The sequence below is a fragment of the Aegilops tauschii genome, chromosome 2 (assembly GCF_002575655.3).
Source record: "Aegilops tauschii subsp. strangulata cultivar AL8/78 chromosome 2, Aet v6.0, whole genome shotgun sequence".
Taxonomy (NCBI): domain Eukaryota; kingdom Viridiplantae; phylum Streptophyta; class Magnoliopsida; order Poales; family Poaceae; genus Aegilops; species Aegilops tauschii.
Window position 1 is genome coordinate 429,703,783 of NC_053036.3, and position 17,171 is coordinate 429,720,953.

Here is a 17,171-nt window from a genome sequence, read left to right on the forward strand (position 1 = left end):
TAAAAGTTGTTGAGAGTTGACAAACATAGTTTTGGTCATCGTTGCAATTAATAGGAAGTAATAAAGAAAGAGAGGTTTTCACATATAAATATTCTATCTTGGACATATTTTATGATTGTGAGCACTCATTAAAATATGACATGCTAAAAAGTTGATGTTGGACAAGGAAGACAACGTAATGGGTTATGTTTTCTTATATCCGAAATAAAGTATATTGTCATGGATCATCCAACATGTTGAGCTTGCCTTTCCCCCTCATGCTAGCCAAATTCTTCGCACCAAGTTGAGATACTACTTGTGCTTCCAAATATCCTTAAACCCAGTTTTGCCATGAGAGTCCACTATATCTACCTATGGATTGAGTAAGATCCTTCAAGTGAGTTGTCATTGTTGCATGCAATAAAAATTGCTCTCAAAATATGTATGATTTATTAGTGTGGAGAAAATAAGCTTTATACAATCTTGTGATGTGGAAGAAATAAAAGCGACGGACTGCATAATAAAGGTCCATATCACAAGTGGCAATATAAAGTGACGTTCTTTCGCATTAAAATTTTGTGCATCTAACCATAAAAGCACATGACAACCTCTGCTTCCCTCTGCGAAGGGCCTATCTTTTATTCTTGTCTCATACTTTATACAAGAGTCATGGTGATCTTCACCTTTCCTTTTTACATTTTATCCTTTGGCAAGCACATTGTGTTGGAAAGATCCTGATATATATATATCCAATTGGATGTAAGTTATCATGAACTATTATTGTTGACATTACCCTTGAGGTAAAAGGTTGGGAGGCAACACTATAAGCCCCTATCTTTCTCTGTGTCCGATTAAAACTCCATACCCATAAGTATTGCATGAGTGTTAGCAATTGTGAAAGACTAAATGATAGTTGAGTATGTGGACTTGCTGAAAAGCTCTTATATTGACTCATTCTGATGTTATGATAAATTGCAATTGCTTCAATGACCAAGATTTTAGTTTGTTAGTTTTCAATGAAGTTTCTGATTCATACTTTACATTGCAAATAGATTGTTACTTGAGCATAAGAAATCATATGACAATATATATATATGTTGCTGTTATAAGAATGATCATGATGCCCTCATGTCCGTATTTTATTTTATCGACACCTCTATCTCTAAACATGTGGACATATTTTTTGTTATCGGCTTCCGCTTGAGGACAAGCAAGGTCTAAGCTTGGGGGAGTTGATACATCCATCTTGCATCATGCTTTTATATCGATATTTATTGCATTATGGGCTGTTATTACACATTATGTCACAATACTTATGCCTATTCTCTCTTATTTTATAAGGTTTACATGAAGAGGGAGAATGCCGGCAGCTGGAATTCTGGGCTGGAAAAGGAGCAAGTATTAGAGACCTATTCTGCACAGCTCCAAAAGTCATGAAACTTCACGGAGGCAGTTTTTGGAATTAATAAAAAATACTGGCGAACGAATTAACCAGAGGGGCCCACACCCGGGCCACGAGGGTGGGGGCGCGCCCTACCCCCTGGGCGCGCCCCCTGCCTCGTGGGCCCCCTGGCAGGCCTCCCGTGCCCATCTTCTGCTACATGAAGTCTTTCACCCTGGAAAAAATCAGGAGGAAGCTTTTCGGGACGAAACACCGCCGCCACGAGGCGGAACCAATCTAGGGCTCCGGCGGAGCTGTTCTGCCGGGGAAACATCCCTCCGGGAGGGCGAAATCATCACCATCGTCATCACCATCGATCCTCTCAGCGGGAGGGGGTCAATCTCCATCAACATCTTCACCGGCACCATCTCCTCTCAAACCCTACTTCATCTCTTGTATCCAATCTTTGTCTCAAAACCTCAGATTGGTACCTGTGGGTTGCTAGTAGTGTTGATTACTCCTTGTAGTTGATGCTAGTTGGTTTATTTTGTGGAAGATCATATGTTCAGATCCTTTATGCATATTAATACCCCTCTGATTATGAACATGAATAAGATTTGTGAGTAGTTACGTTTGTTCCTGAGGACATGGGAGAAGTATTGCTATAAGTAGTTGAAGGAAATATGCCCTAGAGGCAATAATAAAGTTATTATTTATTTCCTTATATCATGATAAATGTTTATTATTCATGCTAGAATTGTATTAAGCGGAAACATGATACATGTGTGAATACATAGACAAACAGAGTGTCACTAGTATGCCTCTACTTGACTAGCTCGTTGATCAAAGATGGTTATGTTTCCTAGCCATAGACATGAGTTGTCATTTGACTAACGGGATCACATCATTAGGAGAATGATGTGGTTGACTTGACCCATTCCGTTAGCTTAGCACTCAATCGTTTAGTATGTTGCTATTGCTTTCTTCATGACTTATACATGTTCCTATGACTATGAGATTATGCAACTCCCGTTTACCGGAGGAACACTTTGTGTGCTACCAAACGTCACAACGTAACTGGGTGATTATAAAGGTGCTCTACAGGTGTCTCCGAAGGTACTTGTTGGGTTGGCGTATTTCGAGATTAGGATTTGTCACTCCGATTGTCGGAGAGGTATCTCTGGGCCCACTCGGTAATGCACATCACTTAAGCCTTGCAAACATTGCAACTAATGAGTTTGTTGCGAGATGATGTATTATGGAACGAGTAAAGAGACTTGCCGATAACGAGATTGAACTAGGTATTAAGATACCGACGATCGAATCTCGGGCAAGTAACATACCGATGACAAAGGGAACAACGTATGTTGTTATGCAGTTTGACCGATAAAGATCTTCGTAGAATATGTGGGAGCCAATATGGGCATCCAGGTCCCGCTATTGGTTATTGACCGGAGACATGTCTCGGTCATGTCTACATAGTTCTCGAACCCGTAGGGTCCGCACGCTTAACGTTACGATGACTGTTTTATTATGAGTTTATGAGTTTTGATGTACCGAAGGAGTTCGGAGTCCCGGATGAGATCGGGGACATGACGAGGAGTCTCGAAATGGTCGAGACGTAAAGATCGATATATTGGACGACTATATTCGGACATCGGAAAGGTTCCGAGTGATTCGGGTATTTTTCGGAGTACCGGAGAGTTACGGGAATTCGTATTGGGCCTTAATGGGCCATACGGGAAAGGAGAGAAAGGCCCCAAAGGGTGGCCGCACCCCTCCCCATGGACTAGTCCGAATTGGACTAGGGAGGGGGGGCGCCCCCTTCCTTCCTTCTCCTTCTCCCTTCCCTTCTCCTACTCCAACAAGGAAAGGAGGAGTCCTACTCCCGGTGGGAGTAGGACTCCCCCCTTGGCGCGCCCTCCTCCTAGGCCGGCCGCCTCCCCCCTTGCTCCTTTATATACGGGGGCAGGGGGCACCCCATAGACACAACAATTGATCTATTGATCTCTTAGCCGTGTGCGGTGCCCCCCTCCACCATATTACACCTCGATAATATCGTAGCGGTCCTTAGGCGAAGCCCTGCGTCGGTAGAACATCATCATCGTCACCATGCCGTCGTGCTGACGAAACTCTCCCTCAACACTCGCTGGATCGGAGTTCGAGGGACGTCATCGAGCTGAACGTGTGCTGAACTCGGAGGTGCCGTGCGTTCGGTACTTGATCGGTCGGATCGTGAAGACATACGACTACATCAACCGCGTTGTGTTAACGCTTCTGCTTTCGGTCTACGAGGGTACGTGGACAACACTCTCCCCTCTCGTTGCTATGCATCACCATGATCTTGCGTGTGCGTAGGAAATTTTTTAAATTACTACGTTCCCCAACAGTGGCATCCGAGCCTGGTTTTATGCGTTGATGTTATATGCACGAGTAGAACACAAGTGAGTTGTGGGCGATATAAGTCATACTGCTTACCAGCATGTCATACTTTGGTTCGGCGGTATTGTTGGATGAAGCGGCCCGGACCGACATTACGCGTACGCTTACGTGAGACTGGTTCTTCCGACGTGCTTTGCACAGAGGTGGCTGGCGGGTGTCAGTTTCTCCAACTTTAGTTGAACCGAGTGTGGCTACGCCCGGTCCTTGCAAAGGTTAAAACAGCACCAACTTGACAAACTATCGTTGTGGTGAGAATGCGTAGGTGAGAACGGTTCTTGCTAAGCCCGTAGCAGCCACGTAAAACTTGCAACAACAAAGTAGAGGACGTCTAACTTGTTTTTGCAGGGCATGTTGTGATGTGATATGGTCAAGACATGATGCTAAATTTTATTGTATGAGATGATCATGTTTTGTAACCGAGTTATCGGCAACTGGCAGGAGCCATATGGTTGTCGCTTTATTGTACGCAATGCAATCGCCCTGTAATGCTTTACTTTATCACTAAGCGGTAGCGATAGTCGTAGAAGCATAAGATTGGCGAGATGACAACGATGCTACGATGGAGATCAAGGTGTCGCGCCGGTGACGATGGTGATCATGACGGTGCTTCGGAGATGGAGATCACAAGCACAAGATGGTGATGGACATATCATATCACTTATATTGATTGCATGTGATGTTTATCTTTTATGCATCTTATCTTGCTTTGATTGACAGTAGCATTATAAGATGATCCCTCAATAAATTATCAAAATATAAGTGTTCTCCCTGAGTATGCACCGTTGCGAAAGTTCTTCATGCTGAGACACCACGTGATGATCGGGTGTGATAGGCTCTACGTTCAAATACAACGGGTGCAAAAAAGTTGCACACGCGTAATACTCAGGTTAAGCTTGACGAGCCTAGCATATAACAGATATGGCCTCGGAACACAGAGACCGAAAGGTCGAGCGTGAATCATATAGTGGATATGATCAACATAGTGATGTTCACCGTTGAAACTACTCCATCTCACGTGATGATCGGACATGGTTTAGTTGATATGGATCACGTGATCACTTAGAGGATTAGAGGGATGTCTATCTAAGTGGGAGTTCTTAAGTAATATGATTAATTGAACTTAAATTTATCATGAACTTAGTCCTGATAGTATTTTGCAAATTATGTTGTAGATCAATAGCTCGCGTTGTTGCTTCCCTGTGTTTATTTTTGATATGTTCCTGGAGAAAAATTATGTTGAAAGATGTTAGTAGCAAAGATGCGGATTGGATCCGTGATCTGAGGATTATCCTCATTGGTACACAGAAGAATTATGTCCTTGATGCGCCGCTAGGTGACAGACCTATTGCAGGAGCAGATGCAGACGTTATGAACGTTTGGCTAGCTCAATATGATGACTACTTGATAGTTTAGTGCACCATGCTTAACGGCTTAGAATCGGGACTTCAAAGATGTTTTGAACGTCATGGACCATCTGAGATGTTCCAGGATTTGAAGTTAATATTTCAAGCAAATACCCGAGTTGAGAGATATGAAGTCTCCAACAAGTTCTATAGCTAAAAGATGGAGGAGAATAGCTCAAGCAGTGAGCATGTGCTCAGATTGTCTGGGTACTACAATCGCTTGAATCAAGTGGGAGTTAATCTTCCAGATAAAATAGTGATTGACAGAATTCTCTAGTCACCATCACCAAGTTAGTAGAACTTCGTGATGAACTATAGTATGCAAGGGATGACGAAAGTAATTCCCGAGCTCTTCGTGATGCTGAAATCGACGAAGGTAGAAATCAAGAAAAACATCAAGTGTTGATGGTTGACGAGACCACTAGTTTCAAGAAAAGGGCAAAGGGAAGAAGGGGAACTTCAAGAAGAACGGCAAGAAAGTTGCTGCTCAAGTGAAGAAGCCTAAGTCTGGTCCTAAGCCTGAGACTAAGTGCTTCTACTACAAAGGGACTGGTCACTGGAAGCGGAACTGCCCCAAGTATTTGGTGGATAAGAAGGATGGCAAAGTGAACAAAGGTATATTGGATATACATGTTATTGATGTGTACTTACTAGTGTTTATAGCAACCCCTCAGTATTTGATACTGGTTTAGTTGCTAAAGAGTAGTAACTCGAAACGAGAGTTGCATGAACATAAACTAGTTAAGGATGAAGTGACGATGTGTATTGGAAGTGGTTCCAAGATCGATATGATCATCATCGCACACTCCCTATACTTTTAGGATTAGTGTTGAACCTGAATAAGTGTTATTTGGTGTTTGCGTTGAGCATGAATATGATTTGATCATGTTTGTTGCAATACGGTTATTCATTTAAATTAGAGAATAATTGTTGTTCTGTTTACATGAATAAAACCTTCTATGGTCATACACCCAATAAAATGGTTTGTTGGATCTCGATCGTAGTGATACACATATTCATAATAATGAAGCCAAAAGATGCAAAGTTAATAATGATAGTGCAACTTATTTGTGGTACTGCCGTTTAGGTCATATTGGTGTAAAGCGCATGAAGAAACTCCATACTGATGGGATTTTGGAATCACTTGATTATGAATCACTTGATGCTGGCGAACCGTGCCTCATGGGCAAGATGACTAATACGCCGTTCTCCGGAACTATGGAGAGAGCAACAGATTTGTTGGAAATCATACATACAGATGTATGTGGTCCGATGAATATTGAGGCTCGTAGCAGGTATCATTAATTTCTGACCTTCACAGATGATTTGAGCAGATATGGGTATATCTACTTAATGAAACAGAAGTCTGAAACATTTGAAAAGTTCATATAATTTCAGAGTGAAGTGGAAAATCATCGTAACAAGAAAATAAAGTTTCTACGATCTGATCGTGGAGAAGAGTATTTGAGTTACGAGTTTGGCCTTCAGTAAAAACAATGTCAAATAGTTTCACTACTCACGCCACGTGGAACACCACAGTGTAATGGTGTGTCCGAACATCGTAACCGTACTTTATTAGATATGGTGCAATATATGATGTCTCTTACCGATCTACCACTATCGTTTTGGGGTTATGCATTAGAGACAGCTGCATTCACGTTAAATAGGGTACCATCTAAATCCGTTGAGACGACATCTTATGAACTGTGGTTTGGCAAGAAACCAAAGTTGTCGTTTCTTAAAGTTTGGGGTTGCGATGCTTATATGAAAAAGTTTCATCCTGATAAGCTCAAACCCAAATCGGAGAAATGTGTCTTCATAGGATACCCAAAGGAGACAATTGGGTACACCTTCTATCACAGATCCGAAGGCAAGACATTCGTTGCTAAGTATGGATCCTTTCTAGAGAAGGAGTTTCTCTCGAAAGAAGTGAGTGGGAGGAAAGTAGAACTTGATGAGGTAATTGTACCTGCTCCCTTATTGGAAAGTAGTTCATCGTAGAAACCAGTTTCTGTGACACCTATACCAATTAGTGAGGAAGTTAATGATGATGATCATGGAACTTCAGATCAAGTTATTACTGAACCTCGTAGGTTAACGAGAGTAAGATACGCACCAGAGTGGTACGGTAATCCTATTCTGGAGGTTATGTTACTAGACCATGACGAACCTACGAACTATGAAGAAGCGATGGTGAGCCCAGATTCCGCAAAATGGCTTGAGGCCATGAAATCTGAGATGAGATCCATGTATGAGAACAAAAGTATGGACTTTGATTGACTTGCCCAATGATCGGCGAGCCATTGAGATTAAATGGATCTTCAAGAGGAAGACGGACGCTGATAGTAGTGTTACTATCTACAAAGCTAGAATTGTCGCAAAAGGTTTTCGACAAGTTTAAGGTGTTGACTATGATGAGAGTTTCTCACTCGTATCTATGCTTAAGTCTGTCCGAATCATGTTAGCAAGTTGCCACATTTTATGAAATCTGGCAAATGGATGTCAAAACTACGTTCCTTAATGGATTTCTTAAAGAAGAGTTGTATATGATGCAACCAGAAGGTTTTGTCGATCCTAAAGGTGTTAACAAAATGTGCAAGATCCAGCGATCCATCTATGGACTGGTGCAAGCATCTCGGAGTTGGAATATACACTTTGATAAGTTGATCAAAGCATATATTTTTATACAGACTTGCGGTGAAGCCTGTATTTACAAGAAAGTGAGTGGGAGCACTACAGCATTTCTGATAAGTATATGTGAATGACATATTGTTGATCGGAAATAATGTAGAATTATTCTTCAAAGCATAAAGGAGTGTTTGAAAGGAGTTTTTCAAAGAAAGACCTCGGTGAAGCTGCTTACATATTGAGCATCAAGATCTATAGAGATAGATCAAGACGCATGATAAGTTTTTAAAATGAGTACATACCTTGACAAGATTTTGAAGTAGTTCAAAATGGAACAGTCAAAGAAAGAGTTCTTGCCTGTGTTACAAGGTGTGAAATTGAGTAAGACTCAAAGCCCGACCACGGCAGAAGATAGAAAGAGAATGAAAGTGATTCCCTATGCCTTGTCCAGAGGTTCTACAAAGTATTCCATGCTGTGTACCAGATCTATTGTATACCCTACACTGATTTTGGCAAGGGAGTACAATAGTGATCTAGGAGTAGATCACTGGACAGCGGTCAAAATTATCCTTAGTGGAATAAGGATATGTTTCTCGATTATGGAAGTGACAAAAGGTTCGTCGTAAAGGGTTACGTCGATGCAAGTTTTGACACTAATCTAGATGACTCTAAGTCTCGGTCTAGATACATATTGAAAGTGGGAGCAATTAGCTAGAGTAGCTCCGTGTAGAGCATTGTAGACGTAGAAATTTGCAAAATACTTACGGATCTGAATGTGACAGACCCGTTGACTAAAATTATCTCACAAGCAAAACATGATCACACCTTAGTACTCTTTGGGTGTTAATCACATAGCGATGTGAACTAGATTATTGACTCTAGTAAACCCTTTGGGTGTTGGTCACACGACGATGTGAACTATGGGTGTTGATCACATGGTGATGTGAACTATTGATGTTAAATCACATGGCAATCTGAACTAGATTATTGACTCTACTGCAAGTGGGAGACTGAAGGAAATATGCCCTAGAGGCAATAATAAAGTTATTATTTATTTCCTTATATCATGATAAATGTTTATTATTCATGCTAGAATTGTATTAACCGGAAACATGATACATGTGTGAATACATAGACAAAAAGAGTGTCACTAGTATGCCTCTACTTGACTAGCTCGTTGATCAAAGATGGTTATGTTTCCTAGCCATAGACATGAGTTGTCATTTGATTAACGGGATCACATCATTAGGAGAATGATGTGGTTGACTTGACCCATTCCGTTAGCTTAGCACTCGATCGTTTAGTATGTTGCTATTGCTTTCTTCATGACTTATACATGTTCCTATGACTATGAGATTATGCAACTCCCGTTTACCGGAGGAACACTTTGTGTGCTACCAAACGTCACAACGTAACTGGGTGATTATAAAGGTGCTCTACAGGTGTCTCCGAAGGTACTTGTTGGGTTGGCGTATTTCGAGATTACAATTTGTCACTCCGATTGTCGGAGAGGTATTTCTGGGCCCACTCGGTAATGCACATTACTTAAGCCTTGCAAGCATTGCATCTAATGAGTTTGTTGCGAGATGATGTATTACGGAACGAGTATAGAGACTTGCCGGTAACGAGATTGAACTAGGTATTAAGATACCGACGATCAAATCTCGGGCAAGTAACATACCGATGACAAAGGGAACAACGTATGTTGTTATGCGGTTTGACCGATAAAGATCTTCGTAGAATATGTGGGAGCCAATATGGGCATCCAGGTCCCGCTATTGGTTATTAACCAGAGACGTGTCTCGGTCATGTCTACATAGTTCTCGAACCCGTAGGGTCCGCACGCTTAACGTTACGATGACAGTTTTATTATGAGTTTATGAGTTTTGATGTACCGAAGGAGTTCGGAGTCCTGGATGAGATCGGGAACATGACGAGGAGTCTCGAAATGGTCGAGACGTAAAGATCGATATATTGGACGACTATATTCGGACATCGGAAAGGTTCCGAGTGATTCGGGTATTTTTCGGAGTACCGGAGAGTTACGGGAATTCGTATTGGGCCTTAATGGGCCATACGGGAAAGGAGAGAAAGGCCCCAAAGGGTGGCCGCACCCCTCCCCATGGACTAGTCCGAATTGGACTAGGGAGGGGGGGCGCCCCCTTCCTTCCTTCTTCTTCTCCCTTCCCTTCTCCTACTCCAACAAGGAAAGGAGGAGTCCTACTCCCGGTGGGAGTAGGACTCCCCCCTTGGCGCGCCCTCCTCCTAGGCCGGCCGCCTTCCACCTTGCTCTTTATATACGGGGGCAGGGTCACCCCATAGACACAATAATTGATCTATTGATCTCTTAGCCGTGTGCGGTGCCCCCTCCACCATATTACACCTCAATAATATCGTAGCGGTGCTTAGGCGAAGCCTTGCATCGGTAGAACATCATCAGCGTCACCACGCCGTCGTGCTGACGAAACTCTCCCTCAACACTCGGCTGGATCGGAGTTCGAGGGACGCCATCGAGCTGAATGTGTGCTGAACTCGGAGGTGCCGTGCGTTTGGTACTTGATCGGTCGGATCGTGAAGACGTACGACTACATCAACCACGTTGTGTTAACGCTTCCGCTTTCGGTCTACGAGGGTACGTGGACAACACTCTCCCCTCTCGTTGCTATGCATCAACATGATCTTGCGTGTGCGTAGGAAATTTTTTAAATTACTACGTTCCCCAACAGTAGTCATGTGAATTTGGTATTCGTTCGATATTTTGATGAGATGTATGTTGTCTTTCCTCTAGTGGTGTTATGTGAACGTTGACTACATGACATTTCACCATTGTTTGGGCCTAGAGGAAGGCATTGGGAAGTAATAAGTAGAAGATGGGTTGCTAGAGTGACAGAAGCTTAAACCCTAGTTTATGCGTTGCTTCGTAAGGGGCTGATTTGGATCCATATGTTTCATGCTATGGTTAGGTTTACCTTAATAGTTCTTTTGTAGTTGCAGATGCTTGCAATAGGGGTTAATCATAAGTGGGATGCTTGTCCAAGGAAGGCCAGTACCCAAGCGCCGGTCCACCCACATATCAAATTATCAAAGTAACGAACGCGAATCATATGAGCGTGATGAAAACTAGCTTGACGATAATTCCCATGTGTCCTCGGGAGCGTTTTCCTTCATATAAGAGTTTGTCCAGTCTTGTCCTTTGCTACAAAAAGGATTGGGCCATCTTGCTGCACCTTATTTACTTTCATTACTTGTTATCCGTTACAAATTACCTTATCACAAAACTATCTGTTACCGATAATTTCAGTGCTTGCAGAGAATACCTTACTGAAAACCGCTTGTCATTTCCTTCTGCTCCTCGTTGGGTTCGACACTCTTACTTATTGAAAGGACTACGATAGATCCCCTACACCTGTGGGTCATCAACGTACTAAGTTTCCGGTTAATACAATTCTAGCATGAATAATAAACATTTATCATGATAGAAGGAAATATAAATAACAACTTTATTATTGCCTCTAGGGCATATTTCCTTCAGTCTCCCACTTGCACTAGAGTCAATAATCTAGTTCAACATCATGTGATTTAACACCAATAGTTCACATCTTTATGTGATTAATACGCATAGTTCACATCGCCTTGTGACCAACACTCAAAGGGTTTTACTAGAGTGAATAATCTAGTTCACATCACTATGTGATTAACACCCAAAGAATACTAAGGTGTGATCATGTTTTGCTTGTGAGAGACGCTTAGTCAATGGGTCTGTGACATTCAGAGCCGTATGTATTTTGCAAATTTTCTATGTCTACAATGCTCTGCATGGGGCTTGATACGTCTCCAACGTATCTATAATTTTTGATTGCTCCATGCTATTATATATTCTGTTTTGGATGTTTAATGGGATTTATTATACACTTTTATATTATTTTTGGGACTAACCTATTAACCCAAGGCCCAATGCAAATTGCTGTTTTTTTTGCCTATTTTAGTGTTTCACGGAAAAAGAATATCAAACGGAGTCCAGACGGAATGAAACCTTCGGGAGCGTGATTTTTGGAACAAACATGATCCAGAGGACTTGGAGTGGACGTCAAGAAACGAACGAGGAGGCCACGAGGCAGGGGGCGCGCCTACCCCCCTCGGCGCACCCTCCACCCTCGTGGGCCCCTCGTGGCTCCACCGACCTACTTGTTCCTCCTATATATACCTACGTACCCCGAAACCATCCAGGAGCACCACGAAACCCTATTTCCACCGCCGCAACCTTCTATACCCGTGAGATCCCATCTTGGGGCCTTTTCCGGTGCTCCGCCGGAGAGGGAATCGATCATGAAGGGCTTCTACATCAACACCATAGCCTCTCCGATGATGTGTGAGTAGTTTACCACAGACCTTTGGGTCCATAGTTATTAGCTAGATGGCTTCTTCTCTCTCTTTGGATCTCAATACAAAGTTCTCGATCTTCTTGGAGATCTATTCGATGTAACTCTTTTTGTGGTGTGTTTGTCGAGATCCGATGAATTATGGGTTTATGATCAAGATTATCTATGAACAATATTTGAATCTTCTCTGAATTCTTTTATGTATGATTGGTTATCTTTGCAAGTCTCTTCGAATTATCAGTTTGGTTTGGCTTACTAGATTGATCTTTCTTGCAATGGGAGAAGTGCTTAGCTTTGGGTTCAATCTTGTGTTGCTCGATCCCAATGACAGAAGGGGAAACGACACGTATTGTATTGTTGCCATCGAGGATAAAAAGATGGGGTTTATATCATATTGCTTGAGTTTATCCCTCTACATCATGTCATCTTACCTAATGCGTTACTCTGTTCTTATGAACTTAATACTCTAGATGCATGTTGGATAGCGGTCGATGTGTGGAGTAATAGTAGTAGATGCAGGCAGGAGACAGTCTACTTGTCACGGACGTGATGCCTATATACATGAGCATGCCTAGATATTCTCATAATTATGCACTTTTCTATCAATTGCTCGACAGTAATTTGTTCACCCACCGTAATACTTATGCTACCTTGAGAGAAGCCACTAGTGAAACCTATGGCCCCGGGTCTATTCTCCATCATATAAGTTTACATCTATTTTACTTTGCGTTCTTTACTTTCACTCTTTATCATAAAAATACCAAAAATATTATCTTATCATCTCTATCAGATCTCACTTTTGCAAGTGGCCGTGAAGGGATTGACAACCCCTTTATCGCGTTGGTTGCAAGGTTCTAATTTGTTTGTGTAGGTACGAGGGACTTGCGTGTGGCCTCCTGCTGGATTGATACATTGGTTCTCAAAAACTGAGGGAGATACTTACGCTACTTTGTTGCATCACCCTTTCCTCTTCAAGGGAAAGACCAACGCATGCTCAAGAGGTAGCAAGAAGGATTTCTGGTGCCGTTGCCGGTGAGGCTTACACCAAGTCAAGTCAAGATTTGATCTCCTGCCAACGTGCAATTTCTGGCGCCGTTGCCTTGGAGTCTACACACAAGTCAAGACATACCAAGTACCCATCACAAACTCTTATCCCTCGCATTACATTATTTGCCATTTGCCTCTCGTTTTCCTCTCCTCCACTTCACCCTTGCCGTTTTATTCACTTTCTCTTTCCGTTCGCCTCTTTCCCGTTGCATTTCTTGTGCCATGGCCGAATCAAAAAGGGCTAAGGGCTCTCTCCAGGGTTTTAATACTTTGGATAGCCCCTCTGTCCTCTCTAAGCTCATAAATAATGATGCTATCGAAAGACCTATCGGGGTTATCAATGAGGGTTTGAATAATTTTGATGAAGATGATCCCGGAATTTTTCGTTATTTACTTGATGAGTCTTTGAAAGATGCTTGGGATAGGATTTTATGGATTCGAGCTAGTTATGTGCCCCAATATCAAATTGAGATATACCTAAAAAGCTTTTATGTTGGGTTGCTCGCTTCATTCAAACAAGTTTTAGATTCTATTTTTGAAGAGGGTTTTCTTGAAGGGGATCCCATAGATACCTATGAAAAGATGAAAACTATATTTGTGCACCCCATGAGAGAAAAGGTTGAATCCACCTCTCTTTTGTGCTTTTACCAAAACGAAATTATCAAAGAGATGAAGGCTAGCTTAGATGCAAATTTCAGTAGCGTGCTTAATCTTTCTTCCACCATTAATGGCCACATGCTTTCTCAAAATAGAAAGATAAATGCTATAGATAATAAATTTTCTCTTTTCTTTCCCAAAGCTAAAGATGATAATACCTAGATCTATCCTTGCTTTTATGCCTAGCTAGGGGCGTTAAACGACATCGCTTGTTGGGAGGCAACCCACTTTTATTTTTGTTTCTTGCTTTTTGGTTCTGTTTAGTAAAAAATAATCCATATATCCTCTGGTTAAATGTGGTTTTATGTTTTAATTAGTGTTTGTGCCAAGTAAAACCTATAGGATCTTCTTGGATGATAGTTATTTGATCTTGCTGAAAAAGTCAGAAACTTTCTGCTCACAAAAACAATTGTTAAAAATCACCAGAACGTGATAAAATACTGATTCCAATTGCAGTAGATCAATAAACAAATTATCTAGGTCTTCCTATTTTGGTAGATTTTTCTGAGTTCCAGAAGTGTGCGTTAGATACAGATTACTACAGACTGTTCTGATTTTGACAGATTCTGTTTTTTCGTGTGTTGTTTGCTTATTTTGATGAATCTATGGCTAGTAATGGAGTTTATGAACCATAGATAAGTTGGAATACAGTAGGTTTAACACCAATATAAATAAAGAATGATTTCATTACAGTACCTTGAAGTGGTGTTTTGCATTCTTTCGCTAACGGGGCTCACGAGATTTTCTGTTAAGTTTTGTGTTGTGAAGTTTTCAAGTTTTGGGTAAAGATTTGATGGATTATGGAACAAGGAGTGGCAAGAGCCTAAGCTTGGGGATGCCCAAGGCACCCCAAGGTAAAATCCAAGGACAACCAAAAAGCCTAAGCTTGGGGATGCCCCGGAAGGCATCCCCTCTTTTGTCTTCATCCATCGGTAACTTTACTTGGAGCTATATTTTTATTCACCACATGATATGTGCTTTGCTTGGAGCGTCTTGTATGATTTGAGTCTTTGATTTTTAGTTCACCACAATCATCCTTGCTGTACACACCTTTTGGGAGAGACACACATTAATCGGAATTTATTAGAATACTCTATGTGCTTCACTTATATCTTTTGAGCTATATAGTTTTTGCTCTAGTGCTTCACTTATATCTTCTAGAGCACGGCGGTGGTTCTATTTTATAGAATTATTTGTTCTCTCATGCTTCACTTATATTATTTTGAGAGTCCTTTGGAATAGCATGGTAATTTGCTTTGGTTATAAATTTAGTCCTAATATGATAGGCATCCAAGATAAAAACTTTAAAGTGCATTGAATACTAAGAGAAGTTGGATACTTGATGATTGTTTTGAGATATGGAGATAGTGATATTAAAGTTGTGCTAGTTGAGTAGTTCTGAATTTGAGAAATACTTGTGTTGAAGTTTGCAAGTCCCGTAGCATGCACGTATGGTAAACGTTGCGTAACAAATTTGAAACATGAGGTGTTCTTTGATTGTCTTCCTTATGAGTGGCGGTCGGGGACGAGCGATGGTCTTTTCCTACCAATCTATACCCTTAGAAGCATGCGCGTAGTGCTTGGTTTTTGATGACTTGTAGATTTTTGCAATAAGTATGTGAGTTCTTTATGACTAATGTTGAGTCCATGGATTATACACACTCTCAACCTTCCATCATTGCTAGCCTCTTCGGTACCGTGCATTGCCCTTTCTCACCTTGAGAGTTGGTGCAAACTTCGCCGGTGCATCCAAACCCCGTGGTAAGATACGCTCTATCAAACATAAACTTCCTTATATCTTCCTCAAAACAGCCACCATACCTACCTATTATGGCATTTCCATAGCCATTCCGAAATAATATTGCGATGCAACTTTCCACCATTTCGTTTATTATGACACGCTTCATCATTGTCATATTGCCTTGCATGATCATGTAGTTGACATCGTATTTGTGGCAAAGCCACCATGCATATTATTTCATACATGTCACTCTTGATTCATTGCCCATCCCGGTACACCGCTGGAGGCATCCATATAGAGTCATATTTTGTTCTAGTATCGAGTTGTAATCATTGAGTTGTAAATGAATAGAAGTGTGATGATCATCATTTATAGAGCATTGTCCTAATAAAAAAAAGAGAAAGGCCAAATAAAAAAAGAAGGCCCAAAAAAAGAGAAATAAAATGGGACAATGCTACTATCCTTTTTCCACGCTTGTGCTTTACAGTAGCACCATGATCTTTATGATAGAGAGTTTCTTGTTTTGTCACTTTCATATACTAGTGGGAATTTTTCATTGTAGAACTTGGCTTGTATATTCCAACAATGGGCTTCCTCAAATGCCCTAGGTCTTCGTGAGCAAGCAAGTTGGATGCACACCCACTTAGTTTATTTTGTTGAGCTTTCATACATTTATAACTCTAGTGCATCTGTTGCATGGCAATCCCTACTCCTTGCATTAACATCAATTGATGGGCATCTCCCTAGCTCGTTGATTAGCCGCGTCAATGTAAGACTTTCTACTTTTTTGTCTTCTCCTCACAACCCCCATCATTATATTCTATTCCACCCATAGTGCTATATCCATGGCTCACGCTCATATATTGCGTGAAAGTTGAAAAAAATTGAGATTACTAAAGTATGAAACAATTGCTTGGCTTGTCATCGGGGTTGTGCAAGATGAGAGCATTCTTGTGTGATGAAAATGAAGCATGGCCAAACTATATAATTTTGTAGGGATGAGCTTTCTTTGGCTATGTTATTTTGAGAAGACATAATTGCTTGGTTAGTATGCTTGAAGTATTATTATTTTTATGTCAATATTAAACTTTTATCTTGAATCCTTTGGATCTGAACATTCATGCTACAATAAAGAAAATTACACTGAAGAATATGCTTGGTAGCATTCCACATAAAAAATTCTGTTTTTATCATTTACCTACTCGAGGACGAGCAGGAATTAAGCTTGGGGATGCTTGATACATCTACAACGTATCTATAATTTTTGATTGCTCCATGCTATTATATATTCTGTTTTCGATGTTTAATGGGCTTTATTATACACTTTTATATTATTTTGGGGACTAACCTATTAACCCAAGGCCCAGTGCAAATTGCTATTTTTTTTGCCTATTTTAGTGTTTCGCAGAAAAAGAATATCAAACGGAATGAAACCTTCGAGAGCGTTATTTTTGGAACAAACGTGATCCAGAGGACTTGGAGTGGATGTCAAGAAACGAACAAGGAGGCCACGA